We start from the raw sequence: 15,661 nt of genomic DNA, 5'->3' as shown, positions 1-15,661 counted from the left end.
CTCTAGACAAGTAATTTTGTAGGGCCATTCTTTCTTCAGAATCATTCCCTGTAACCACCATGTCATCCACATATACAATAAGTGCAGTGATTTTACCCTGCTGTTTTTTAAGGAATAGAGAATGATCTGAATTGCTTTAATGATAGCCAAATGCTCTCATATACTTTGTGAACCTTCCGAACCAAGCTCTTGGAGATTGCTTCAATCCATATAACGACTTCTTTAGTCTGCACACCTTCTGACTATGCCTCTCGAGTATCATGCACCCAAGCAGGAGATCCATGTAGACTTCTTCAGATAATTCGCCATGTAGTTACATTCTTTACATCAAACTGTTATAAAGGCCAATCAAAATTCGCAGCTAAAGATAACAGAACACGAACTATGTTGATTTTGGCTACTGGTGCAAATGTCTCTGTGTAATCGATCCCGTAAATTTGAGTGTACCCCTTAGCCACCAGTCTCGCTTTAGAGCGTTCAATTATGCCATCAGCTTTGTACTTCACAGTGTAAATCCACCAATATCCAACTGTTTTCTTTCCTGGTGGGAGATTAACAAGTTCCCAAGTTTCATTCTTCTGCAGGGATTTCATCTCCTCATTCATAGCTGTTTTCCACCTGGGGTCAACTAAGGCTTTCTGCACACAGTTAGGAATAGATACACTGGACAATTGATTTACAAATGACATATTTGATTCAGACAAACGATGGTTAGACATATAATGACTCATAGGATATTTGACTTTACTAGAAAGCTCGGGCTCACATGTAGGTTTAGGAATACCTTTGGTGTGACGCTGTGGTAACTGTCTTCTGTGTGGCTCAGGAACATCTTCAGAAAACGATTAGTATGGTAAGTCAAATGGAATTAGCGGTGGACTTGCTTCTTGAGGTGGACTTGTTTCTTCTATTATTGGGTGTTCATCACCACTTTGATCCAATGTTATACCACTTAAATCCAATTCACCCATTTCTTTATTTGTTCGTTCAGCTTGTGAGTCATCACCACTTGAATCCAGATTGCCCACATTTTGGTTAGATGATTCAGCTTCCTTAGAAGTGGGATAATCATACTCTAAAAAATCATAATCCAGAGTCTGAATTCCCTTTTGGTACTCCCCCTGAAGTTCAAACTCAGAACAATACATCGAGTTTTCGTGAAAAACAGCATCCATTGTGATAAACGTTCGCTGTGAGGGAGGATGATAACATCGGTACCCTTTTTGATGAGTAACATACCCAACAAAAACATACCACAATGCTCTAGGAGTTAACTTATTGTGTTGGTGTTTATGAAGGTGTACAAACACTACATAACCAAAGACACGAGGAGGTAAATTTGGTACAGTTGGGGCAACAATTGCTTCAGTGAGAGCTTGGAATGGTGTTCGGAAATCAATAGTGCTGGAAAGTACCCGATTGATTAGATAGGCTGCAGAAGTAAGCGCTTCTCCCCAGTAGGAGAACGGCATATGAGCGTTTATTAATGAAGCGCAAACAACCTCCAATAAGTGTCAGTTTTTACGTTCTGCAATCACATTCTGTTGAGGTGTGTTGGAATAAGTAGTTTGATGGATTGTTCCATGTGCTTCCAAATACTGTTGAAGTTTAGTACTCTGATATTCTCCACCATTGTCATTATGAAAAACCCGAATCCTGGCATTATACTGAGTTCCAATCGTTTTATGAAACTCTTGAAATAAAGAGTTCACTTCACCTTTGGATTTCATCAAGTATAACCATGTCATCCTGGTACAATCATCAATAAAAGTTACAAACCAACGTGATCCACCCAAAGTAGTGACTTTGGATGGACCAAACATCATAATGTATAATCATGAAAAAAGTGGAGTTTTATTCAATCGTAATGGGAACGAAGCACGATGGCTCTTTGCCAGTTCACAAACATTACACTGGAAACTAGAAACTTCAAATTTTGCAAATAAACTAGGAAACAATTTTTTTTAGATATCCAAATGAAGCATGCCCCAGACGCCGACGCCACAACCTGATTTCCTTTTTCTTTTTCTACCCCTCACATCCATTCATCGTCAGCGCTTGTTGTAGCTTGTGGGAACTTATTGACGCCAAGTCCAAATAGTACAGCTTCCCCTGCCTAATACCATAACCAATCGTCTTCCTGGTTTAAATGTCCTTAAACACACAAGATTCAGGCCAAAAAATTACAATTCAAGATAAGGTTTTTGTTATTTGAGAAACTAACAACAGGTTATAATCTTAAGATGGAACAACTAAAACAGAATCTAAATTTAGAGTATCAGTGAGGGTTAAAGATCCTTCCACAATAACTGGGGTTGAAGTTCTATTGGTAATGGAAACAAATATTTGTCAGGTGGGGTTAAGTGGTGAGACCTGTCTAGTATCAAATGTCATATGATCTGTAGCACCAGAATCAATTATCCATGTACTATTAAAAAGAGGTGCAGAAATGTTTAAAGCCTTACCACCATTATCTGCAACTATTACCAGTTCTGAGGCTTTTACAGCTACATCATATTTTGTCTTTGCTTCAACAACTACGGTAGTGGATGTTCTGTTCTAATCCTTCTTTGACCGACTATGATCCCACCAGTCCGGATATCCCACTAGCTCAAAACAACGACTTTTGGTATGACCAGTCCGATTGCATTGAGTGCATTTATAACTGAACTTGTCGATACTGTTGGTCGTTTTACCATTGTTGGGTCGTGCTCAGACTTGCTGATTCTGGGGAGTCCAATTCTGGTTAGACCGGTTACGGGCCACCATAGCAAAAGCTTCAGATGTTCCAGACATGCCTTTTAGGGTGGTACAACGAACAGCCTCTCGTCGAATTAAAGAATAACACTCCTCCAGGTTTGGAGCTGGATCACTCCGCAAAATCTTTCGTAGGATTTGATCAAATTCCTCATCCAATCCAGCGAGGAATATGTGAACCCGTAATCGTTCAATGGATTTGCGGTATGTTGCGACATCATTAGGATCCTTCATGACCATCTTATCACGATAGTCCAATTCTTGGAATATTTCAGTGAGCTCCCCATAATAAACAGAGAATGTTTTCCCTTGTTGTTTTGCAGTGAATGCCTTTTGGTTGAAAGTGAACACCTGTAATTCATCGGTTCCATCATAGAATGCTTTTGAAAGAGCATCCCAAATTTCATAAGCAGTGGGCAAGCGTAAATAACGCTTCATAATTTCTGGTAACATAGACATTAATAGCCACCTTTTGACTTTTTGATTTTCGGCATACCATTTTTTATACCCTTCATTCGATTCTGCAAGTGGTTTTTTCTTGCGAATATAAGAGATTTTGTCCCTTTCAGCAATCTGCATCTCTATCAACTGAGACCATGTATCATAATTGGTCTTCGTGAGAGTGATCCCAGCATTAAAGACACCCTCAGACTGAACAATAACATGTATGGATTTGGATCCAAATGATTCGTTATTTTTGTCACTCATATTTTTATGTTTTTTTTTTTTTTTTTCTCTCTTTCTTTCTTTCTTTTTTTTTTTTAATTTTATTTTGTTTGAGATATACGATTAACAATACAAAAAGGCACAAAAAACACAGAAGAAAAGCAAATAAAAAACACAAACACAGATAAGAGAAATTGTGAGGCGGCGTAAAGGCGGACGACTCAAGCAACTCCAATGATGAGCAGAAGCGCGACGCAGCAGTTTACCTTCTCTTGTCAATCGAAGCGGTTTGGTGATGGATCTTCTCTGTCTCAATGCGGCAGTACTTTGGTACAGCAATTTACCGTGATGATGATATTCTAGCAAGTAAGAAATAGGGTATTTGGGCAATTTTGAGTAGTCTGGGTAAGAATTTGATGAAGAATTTCTGTGTTTTTTATAACGAATTTCTGGCTATTTGGTAATAAATTTCTGGATGATGAATGACATTATGGGGGAGAAAAAAAAATTGCTGGGATTAACCCGCTCTGATACCAACTTGAGAATAGGGAATTAAGAATGGTATATTTTCATTCATATTTTTGTCTGTAGATTTACAATCTATATATAGAGGATGAATCACCCATTTACAGCCCATAATAAAGCATGATTTCACAGCTAATATACTGCAAGGCAATCAATCTAAGAATGGAAAGAATCACAAACGATTATATCCTCCTAATCTCCTAGAATCTCAACACTTAGGTTTAGTTTAGTTAGATGGAAATAGTAGGGGAGGAAAAGAATGAAAAATTTTCATACTTAAGGGTTGGTTTGGTTACCATGAAGTAGCTAAAAAGGAAAAGAAATTGACAAAATTCCAAATTTATAGGACTTGTTTGGTTAGATAGAAAGTGAAAATTTTCGTAAAAGTATGATTCCTGTAAGTGGTTGATTTTTCCCAAATCTTTTCTGGTATAAAATACAAGAAAATTTTAGTTTCTTATGAAAGTTGCCCCTCTATATTTTATTTGTCTATTATGTTTCTTATCAATTAGTAATTTTAAGTATTTAACTGCTTATAAACTTCTAATAAATTTGTATAGGGTAATAATCTAGAAGACACATTATTAAAATAAAATTGATCTCTACAATATAATTTAACTATCTAATTAGTCATGAAACTTTCTAAATATTGGTGTAACTACATATTTTGAAAGTAAGCATTTAAGATTAATCGTTAAAAATATTATAAAGTCTTCCTTAAATATAAATAATATAAAATTGATATAACAAAAAATGGATATAAACAATTGGTATATAAAGGGGATTTATCTAACACAAATTTATTTATTTATTTTAGTTTTTGAAATAACAAGGGCCGTTCTGGTAAGTAGAATAATTTTCTTTTCCCTTTCATATTGATAAATATATGAACTAATATTATAATTAATTAATTATATAAGAGTACATATGGGTTTATATAGGAGATGACTCGTGTGGAGAGAAAATAAACTCTATATATGGTAATGGTATATATGGTAATGAGAGTAGGTGAACACAACTAACCCTAATATAGGTACAATAGACAATATAGTCTAACAACCCCTTTCAAAGTCAACGTGGGTTATATATAAGAGCCCCTCTTAAAGTCAGTGTGGGTTTTATAAAGCCATCTTGAATTTGGAGACAAGATCCTTGAAAGCAGCCTAACAAAAATTTGATGGAGATGGATCTTCACCCATGTTACAGATGGAGGCATGACATGGCAGGTGACGAGACACTACTGCTGGCATCGCAGGCTGCGGCTGGTTATTTCTGACATAATAGCTGACGTAGCACTACTGCTAGCATTGCTATCGACTGTGTCTGAGGATGATGTGTTGACGAGGCGGAATTATGGTGTTATTGTTGTGAAACTATGATGATGTGTCTTAGAGGTTGATTGGGCAGCTAAATAAAGCTTTTGCTGATTATGAATTTTAGATTGAAGATTAAGACGCAGAAGCATAAGTTTAAAGGTTGATCGCGTTGAGAATGGGATTGATGGTACTATGGGTGCACAATCCCACATCATCTGGGTAAGGGAAAGGTAAAGTGCTTATATGTAGGTGTGTCACTCCAATTGGAATGAGGCCTTTTGGGATAAAGTTTAAGGTAAAACCGTGCGGACTCAAGCCCAAAGTGGACAATATCATACCATGTGGTGGAGTGGGTCGTTACAAATGGTATCAGAGTCTGACCCAGCCGGAAGTGTGCCGACAGGGACGTCGGGCCTCCAAGAGGGGTGGATTGTGATGACCATGTGGACGGGTGTATCGTGGGCCGTGCAAGACATTGGTAGGCTACCACACTGGCGAATTACGGGTGCACAATCTCACATCGCTTGGGTAAGGGAAATGTGAAATGCTTATATGTAAGTGTGTCACTCCAATTGATATGAGGCTTTTTAGGGTAAAGCCCAAGAGCAAAATCGTGCGGGCTCAGTCCCAAAGCGGACAATATCATACCATGCGGTGGAGTGGGTCGTTACATGTGTGGAGAGCAAGTAAACCTTATATATGGTAATGGTATATATGGTAATGAGGGTAGGTGAACACAAGTAACCCTAACCCTAATATACAATAGCCAATATAATCTAACACATATTATCCAAATCAATAAAATAATATTTTCCCAAAACTTTCTTGAAAATAATTTTTGCTAATAGAAATACATGTTGAAAACTTGATTTTTCTTTCTTTCACTTTCACTTTCCATCATAAATCTCCTCTAACCAAACGAACCATAAGAGTTTAGATAACATAAAAAGGAGTATTTTATGGAAAATAACTTTCCCACACTTTTTTTTTTTCTTTTTTAAACACAAAATTTACAAGACCTTTCCCAAAAATATTTCACGAGAACTTTTTCTTTTAATTTTTAAAATTGGAGTAAGTTCTTAATGGGATTTCACTAGAATATATTTTGTCATTTGAAATCCTTAAAATGAAATCTTATTTTGAATTCTATCCAAACAACACAAAATCCAATTATCATCTAATTTCATCATTACAAGCACAATGTTTATTAAAAGACACTGTCCATAGAAGAGAGAATTAGAAGAAGAAGAAAAAAAAAACACAAAAAAGAAGAAAAAGTATAAGAAGTGGAAATGCATTAGCCATTTTTTTTATGTAACCAGAGTTAATGGAATTTGAAATATCCATGTCTTAAATATTCATTATTATTTAAACACTCACAAAGTATGCTATTGACAAATAGAACATATAAAAAACATACACACAAATAAGACAAGATTTACATGATACGGTAAATTGCATATATTCACGGGCAAATAATGACTATCTTTATTTCAATACTTTTGTTACACACTCTTTATATTCTCACAAATTCAAAAAAAAAAATTTCTCTCTACAATTATCTCTTCCTCTCAACCTTTATCTTTCACGTCCGTCTTTCTTTATAGATTCTTCAAACCTAATTCCCTATTGGACAAGAATTCAACAACTTGCCTACAATATCAACTACAACTCTAAAATAGCAATATAATATGACACTACTTCTTTCCAAATCTCCAGCTTCATTCTACAATTATTTAGGCTTCCAAAACGGGATAGAAAACTACCTCCCACAGAGATCAGGCACGTCCAACTTTTTAAGTAGTCTCTACTTTAGTTTCTCAAGCTTGTTAGACTGGTTCATAGAAGTTGGACCCTCCATAAACATTATTACACATAAATTTTCGCCACAAACTCAACAATCTACACTTTAGCTTTAATTTCATGCGCTACACCATAGCTCCACCTTGACCGAAAATCCCTCCACCTTGAACCTAACATTTTATTTATTCTCGTTGTTCTACCACACTGATCTATTCCAAGCAAATTTTAAGTTCAAATAATTGAATATGGAATCTACTTAATATCACTAAATCAAACTCTTTTTACTTTTGAGATAAAGGTTGGTACTCTTATAATTTCTAAGACTTCTTTCTCCTGTTATTGCTCTTGATCGTCCACTCTAATAGATCCTGAAATATGCTTTCATTCTGTCTTTATAATTGCTCCATCTATCATAGTATTTCCTAACGAAATATAGAGGTTATTGACCTTCCTTCTCCAAGGTATAATTACTCATGTGAGGTTATATTGGTAAAAAGAATATAAAAAGTCCATGTCCACGTCCTTCCAATCAAAAAAAAAAAAAAAAAGTATCACTCAATCCATCTTTTTTATTTTTTATTCCATTCGACCAAACAAAAAATGGGGAGACAATTTCTCTTCCCTAGGGATTCCTCATCCATCTCTCCCCTATCTCTTTTATCCATTTTTTCATCCCTCCAACCAAATGAAGCATAAATATTGCATCCGAACTTGCCAAACATTGAACTTCCTTCTTCCATCAAACTTTTCGACCATGTACTTTTCATTGGTAATAGTCGTCGTCATGGCTTTAATACTAATAGTTAGGATCGTGCACATATTATTGGCAAATGGAATAGACAAAACCACGTACATACAAACAAGATGAGATTTATGTGGTTTAGCAAATTGTCTACTTCCACGGGAAAAAACAATTATCTTTACTTCAATATTTTGGTTACACACTCTCTCTCTTCTAACAAACTTAGCTCATTTTCTTTTTTTTCATTATTTTTTTTTTTTTATTTTTGGCATCTATATCTCACACACATATCAAGTATTCAAATTCAATTCCTTGTTAGACAAGAATTTCACAACTTGCATACACGAAATTATCGTATCAATGACAACTTTAAAATAACAACATAATATGCCACTGTTTTTTTTTTTTTTTATAAACCTCCCGTCTCTTTCCACAAGTCTTTAGGCTTAAATTGGAAACTCTCTTGCCCGTTGGGACCGGTCCAACTTTTCTAATAATCTCTAGTTTAGTTACAGTTGGACTTGTTCACATGAGTGGGACTGGTCCAACTTCTCTAGATTCATTATTGCATACAAATTTGAGCCATAAACCCAACACAAGGAATAACTAATTTGACTTCAAAAGAATGCATTATGGCAAACATTCTCACCTCACTACCCGAAAATAAATAAACAATAATCAAAAGCTTTAATAAGCAACACAATTTTATCTCATTTATTTTAGAACTGCACTAGAGTAGAAGGGAAATTTCACCCCTATATAGATGAAATTTTACTTTATAAAACGGCATGATATATTTTGATTAGTGAGTGATTATGACATTTTGTACGTTGTAGATTTGCAAGATTTGACCGGACATTTTGATCTTTGACCTTTTTCAAAATTTTGGATTATAAAACAATTTGATGTTAAATTTTGAATAAATTTATGGATTATCGTTGATAGATAGTAACATAAAATTTTCGGGGAAAAAAAAAAAAACTAGTCATGGATGCTAAACTATATAGTGGATTGGAATCATGTACTATTTTTAGTGCACTTTTTATCTTTTTGATGAATTAAAGTTTAACACTTGGTGACGAAAAGTTAGACACTGGTACTAAAATTCGTGACCTAAAATTATGCATTGGTGCTAATTTGGCAAAGAGTTAGGTCATTTCGCTGCAGAAGTTGAAAGGGAAAGATGTTAAGTGAAATTATGTAAACAAATTTTCATATTAATTACCATAAAGTGTGGGGATACTTCATTTGTGAAAAAATAAAATAATAAAATAAAGAAGGGATAAAATTGTTTTCATAAAATATTTTTAAAAAAAATTGTAAATAAAAAAATAACAAATAACTAAAACATATAATCTCTATTCCAAATTGTTTAAGAGTTAAAAATTTTAACTTCATTCAGAATTTTATTGAACCAAAAATATCTATCATTTAAAAGTTTATTTTTGGTTGTCGAACACATTTAAAAACAAAATATTAAAATAATGTAGAAAACCACCCAAATGATTCATTGTGTTATATGATTAAACTTTATGCGGGCTGTTATGATCATGCTTAATTTATGATGGTACCAAAATGAGATGTTTTTAATTAAGCTAAGATATATTTAAATTATTAAGAGACTGTTAACATCCTATTAGGGTAGTTGTGGGAGACACAGTATTATTACTCAACCGACTTTGTGAGACAGTGTGTGTTGGGTCATGGTCAATAAACGTGAGCAAGCTACATGATGGTTCACATGATCTGTCTACCCCCTATGGCACAGGTCAAGGTGGTTTATGGTAACAAGTATTTTCTCCGTGAAATTACTAGAGTGACCCTAATAATGCAACTAATTGGTACAATGAGAATTATGGCAATAAAATGTGTCTTGACAATTAGATGATTGGGTTGGACTAAAATGCTATATGACCTTAGATTGAATAGTCAATGGGAAATTAGTTGAAACATGGACTTAAATGTGTCTTGACATGTTGAAGGTGCAGCGGACTAGTGTTGTACGTTTTTATATTTTAAAATAATATACGACAAGATAAAAGATAAATTACGAGGTTACGTTCTTATATTTATACGAGCCTATATTTATAATTGTGTTCATGAGCACTGTATAAGTCCTATACGAGCCTATATTGACGAACATAGATGAGCGTACAAGAGATTTTATTGTCGAGCCTACACGAGCCAAGTCCAATATTGTTTAAGATCAATTTGTTTTCTTAACTAACGATCCCAAGCCGAGCATTAAACAAAGAGTCCGAGCTGTTTATGAATAGCTCAGCTCATTTGCATGCAGGCTTGTCTATTTCATGAATGAACCGTAACTGAGCCTTAAACAAGTGAACTCGAGTTGTTTATGAACAACTCAGTTAATTTGCAACCCAACATTAGACACAGTATATTGGAGAAGTGAAGGAGATAAGACTCTTGGTAAGTAAAATGTCATTTTGCCATTATTCTTGAGTTTCAAAATTTTAATATTTCATTTAGGAAAATGATTGTTAGGCTGATTTTTCTTTAATTTATTTGTATAGTTTTTTATCTCTTTACTGTAGTAGATATGACCTACACTTGAACCTATTCACTATATTAGATGAATAAATCCATTTATTAAATTCTTCCACCAAAAAACCGAATAGACTTAAATATTTTTACTCTTTCATTTATGAACACGAATTGATATTGACCTCATATCACTGTACCATTTAATTTCTTTTACCAGATTTCACTTTTTTTGGGGTAAAGTAAACTAGTAAATATTAGATAAAAAAATAAGTTCTGGGCCCAAAAGCAAGTGACAGCTACTCATTAATGGAGTTACTAATAATAAGGGACCGAGGAGAAGAGATGCCTAAAATAGCTCTCTAGTTCCCTTTCACTTCATATATGAGTGTATAATGGCTGCAAAAAAGAAGTTCAGACAAAAAGAAATTTGTTTTCTTTGTCTGGTTTTCCCCACTACTGTGGGTCCCACAGTAGCTCTGAAAATGTCTCCAAATTTGTATAGAAAAAGGGTCATTAGTAGAATGTGTGGGGAACAAATTGTTAGGACATTGAAGATATGCCACTTCTAGAGGCAGGACTTGAGAGGGTCGGACTCGAGCGATTAAATTTATTTTCAAAAATTGGGTTTAAACCTAACGACATTATTAAACACTTTTGGATTTTAGATTAAAAAAAAATTAGATTAAAATTTCAAACCGTTAATTCGACCCTTTCAAACATAGCAGAAGAGTTCATAATAATATCTTTTAGTAGTATAATATTATTGGTATTCAATCATTTAACTTGGTTTTTCAACATGTTTGAAGTAAAACTATTATAATAACTATTAAGTTAATTTAGAAACAAAATAATAAAAAAATTAAGTTTGTGTTTCCTTTCCAAATTGTAATAGGAAGGAACATTACAATTTGAACACTATGTTATTTTGTTCTTAAGTAGTGGGCTTTGATGTGGGACTCCATAATTTTTTATTGTGCGAATTTTTTGGAACACGTTATCGGTTTTGTTTTATGCAGTGGTTGATATATGTTTTACAAATGATAAATTATAATCATAAGATTATATAATAGCACATTATTTGGTGATTCTATTATTTATTATACCAGATAGTTTGGTGATTTGATTATAATTTTTTGTCACATCCTAGGAGTAGAAGCTTTGTTTCATGTAAGGTGAATATAGTTTTAGCATTTAATGCATATGTTTTAGTATTTACCTTTTTTTAACATTCTATTTATTAGTAGTGGGTTATTAAAAATTTTGAACAATCAAAGGGGAAAAATTAGTGAAATTCGTGTGATGTGGTGCGGGTTATTTTTATTATTATTATTATTTTTTATTCAAACAAATTAGAAGATAAAAAATTCAAATACCGGCACATTCGTTCAAAAATTAGCCGCTCTAATCATTATAAACATTATAACCAAACAAACCAAAGGTGGGTCTTACTACTATAATCTATGTTCCCAAGATTCTTCTCCTAACTTCAAGATTGGTCCAAAAATATATAAAATAAAAAAGAAGCAGCTATATAATCCAATGGAATTAATGAATTGAGGACAAAGAATATAATAGCATGTGAAAATGGAGTTTATGATAAAACATGTATACAAATAGACTAATATATATATATATTTTAATTGAAACTTGTACATTAAAATTTTTATGGCACAAATCAATAAACCCAAAGGAATATTTGAGTTTTACAAAACTTTTTTACTTGGTGTATATGTACTACGGACATAGATATGAGACACGAGCACGATACGATATGAATACGTTGAACTACATCAAATTTGAAAAAAAGTAAGGTATGGATACGACGTAGACACTGCTGTATATAAATATAAATTTTTATTTATATATATCTATTGAGTAATAATATTATAAAATTAATTCATATACTAAAATATGCTCTTAAATTATTTAGAAAATGAAATTTTGCCATTATTGTAATGCTTTTAAATTTCATGTATACCGTTATTCTACTACTTTATCATATAGTGCTTTTGTTTTAACTGAACTAGGTGTCTTGTATGCTTTACTTGTCATTATATATTATTTTTAAGATTATGAGGGTAGACTTGTTAGAAATGTAAGAAAATGTTAGCTTAATTAAATATATTTTTTTTAGTTATGGACACATATTTGTAATATCATATATGTGTTCGAGAAGTATCGATGTCCGCGGACACCAGACATGACACAGTATGACTAAAGTGTCCATACTTGTTAACTTGGGAAAGTATTAAATCCTCTTCCTTGAAAAGGACTACATATGTTTGTTTGGATAGGGTACTAAACACTATTCAAGTGACGGTATGGGTTCCTATACTTGTATCCATACACAATTTAAGTTTAGTGGGTTGGTGGTCTAGCTACCTGACCCGGAATGAAGACACTTACCCGAATTATTGGTGTGATGGTTGGTTGATTCCAAAATTTAAAGACTTTTGATTATCTTACCCGAATTATTCACTGGTGAGTGAAATGGGGCTGTACAATAGATCACACTTTAGTTTCAGCAATAAGTCAAATTTTGACCTAACGATAAAGTTATTTTTATTGTAGTATAAAAGTTACGAGTTTGGAATAACACATGGAGGGAAGAATGCGTATGTATGTAACACTTTCAAATCTGACAGTGAAGAGGCAAGAAGAGAGCTATAAGAAGGGTTTTGATCCAACGATAATCTTATTATATTCTGACCTAAAAATTACAGGTTTAAAATAACAAACCGGTGGTAAGAATGCTTATTTATATATATATATATATATACATATCTGACACAAATCCTAAGATACAGAGACGAGAGAGAGAGAGAGAGGTTTCAGCCATTTGAGTGGACTGTGTGTGCATTTTTATATGACACGAGCCTAGAATTTTATTGTTGAAAAATAAAATTAATGTAATTTAGAAGGTGTGTGGTAGAATCAAAATCTATAACCCACTTGTAAGTTGTCTCTGTCTCGAGGTACATGGATCATTATATGCCATGTTAAAAAAGGAAAAAAAAAAAAAAAAAAGAGGGTTAAGTATCAATTATTCATTAATATTAGGAGGAAGGGTTGTTGAATTGTTGGCTAGAATTAGAAATGTTGGTACGTAATCAAGGGCGGATTTAGCCTTTTTAAATGGGGTGGGTTAATTTTGGACTTGACTAACTTTAGACTGGACTACCATTATTATTTTTTTTTTGGGTTGGGATTAAAGTAGGATGGTAAAAAAAAAAAAAAAAAAATTGTTTGGGGTGGGCCGAAGCCTAGCTTCGCTCACCCTTGGATCCGCCCTTGTATGTATTGGTAGAAATTATAAAATTAGAAAAAGACAAGAAACAACGGCAGACTTTGAATTGAAAATTAAGTCCATTGGAGGTGGTTAGAGTTAGAAATTTATACAAAACAATATTTCTAGGGTATAAATGATTTACGACCACGCAATGCATAATGTTTTCGTTGTTTGTACAAAGTGAATATCCTCTCACACACTTGAAAACATTAATAATTTTGTTTTTAGAACTTAAAAGAAAAAAAAAAATTATTTAAAAATTAAAAATGGGTGAGACTATCAGCTTTGCTCTATCTTAAGCCATTTTAATTTACTACTCCTTCCGTCTCAATTTAAGTGTCACTTATAGAGAATAGTAATTTTTAAGGGGACATGTGGGACATGCATTGTCTGTCTGAAAAATTACTAACTTGCCATTTTAAATTTTAAATATTCAACTTTAAAATTTTAAACTCAAAGGATATATATGGAAAGATGTAAAATATATTAAGGATGACAATGGGGGCGGGTTTGGGCGAGTGTACCCTCCCCCGCCCACGTCCCCCCCCCCCCCAAAACCGCAAAAACGGGAGGACTTTCCACTATATCCCCACAACCATTTAACATTTTTACCCTCGCAGGTACCCGTCCCGCCCCGTTTAAGACCATAATTTATTTGTTGTTGAAATAGATTTGCTCTTTTATTTTTCCCCTCATTTTCAGTTCTTCACCATTGCAATTTCTCTTCTAATCAAATTCATTTATTACTTTAATATTGTTATACAGAGTACTTAATATATATATTAGGAAATATATACTAATAAAATAAGGGTACTTAAGTAATTTGTCTATCAAAATGGGGCGGGGCGACCTCCCCCCGGCCCCGCACCAAACTTGCGTGAGTTTTTATTATGTCAAACCATCCCTGCCCAAATAAGCTAAACGGTCCCCAAACCCGCCAAAAATGGGACGGGGCGAGGCGGGTAACCGTGGGGCGGGTCAAATTTTCATCCCTAAATATATTGTTTGAAAAAGGAAAGTGGACACTTATTTTGGGATAGACAAAAAAAGAAAGTATGACACTTATTTTGGGACGGAGAGAGTACGTTGCAATGCAATAAATATATATATATATATATATATATATATATATATATATATATAATTATTACATAAGTGATATAAAATTGTTGCATAACTAATTTGAGTAATTGCACGGTTCACTATCTTATTCTATTGAAATAAAATTACAAAAAATTTATACTCCACACAATATTTGGTCCTAATTTTTCAGTTAATTCCATATGATGGAAAGATGAACGTATACGATGATATATGACTAAATATTCGGTGCCTTAGGTATACCAGGTGAAACGGGTAGGCTGTTGGGTAGTGAGCATACTCACCCATTTACACACACTTCAACCCTTATCCAAATTCGATGTGAGACAAGTCCCACTTATAACATTCTCCCCCACCCAAACCCGTTCAACGCCCTTGTTGCGATTGGACCACTCTGCGTACCCGAGGCAAACCCGGATGCCCTCCAGGCCGGACGCTTGACGTGACACCGGATTAAGGACTAGATCTGGTTCTAATATTAACTGAAACGGGTGGACGCTTGCTCATTTACCCAAAAGCTCAAGCTATTGAGTAATGCGACATACCCACCTATTTATACACATTTCAACCAGGGGCGAAGGGATAGGGGGCTAGGGGTGGCTATGGCCCTCCCAAATTTTTTGCAAAATATATTTATGGTACTAAATTATAGTTATTAATGGTAATTTTTCTAAAAACTAAAGTTGGTTCTTCAAAATTTTTGTAAAACCCTATCTATGGTACTAAATTATAGTTACTAATGGTGATTTTTATTTAAAAATTAAAGCTTGTCTCTCCCAAATTCTTAAAAAAAAAAATCTATTTATAGTTTACCTTATAATTATTGATTGTGGTTTGTGAATGAAATTACTTACAACCCTTCAAATTTGAATAAACATCTTGTTTCAAAAAACAATAATTAAAGAAAAAAAAACCATTATTATACTTACTAATGGTGATTTTTTATATAAAAATTAA

The sequence above is a fragment of the Cornus florida genome, unplaced genomic scaffold, assembly GCF_030987335.1.
Source record: "Cornus florida cultivar Cherokee Brave unplaced genomic scaffold, ASM3098733v1 CherokeeBrave_3.0.0_Hap2_Chr01, whole genome shotgun sequence".
Classification (NCBI taxonomy): Eukaryota; Viridiplantae; Streptophyta; class Magnoliopsida; order Cornales; family Cornaceae; genus Cornus; species Cornus florida.
The sequence above is the reverse complement of the archived record's forward strand: the minus strand, read 5'-3'. Positions refer to the sequence as shown.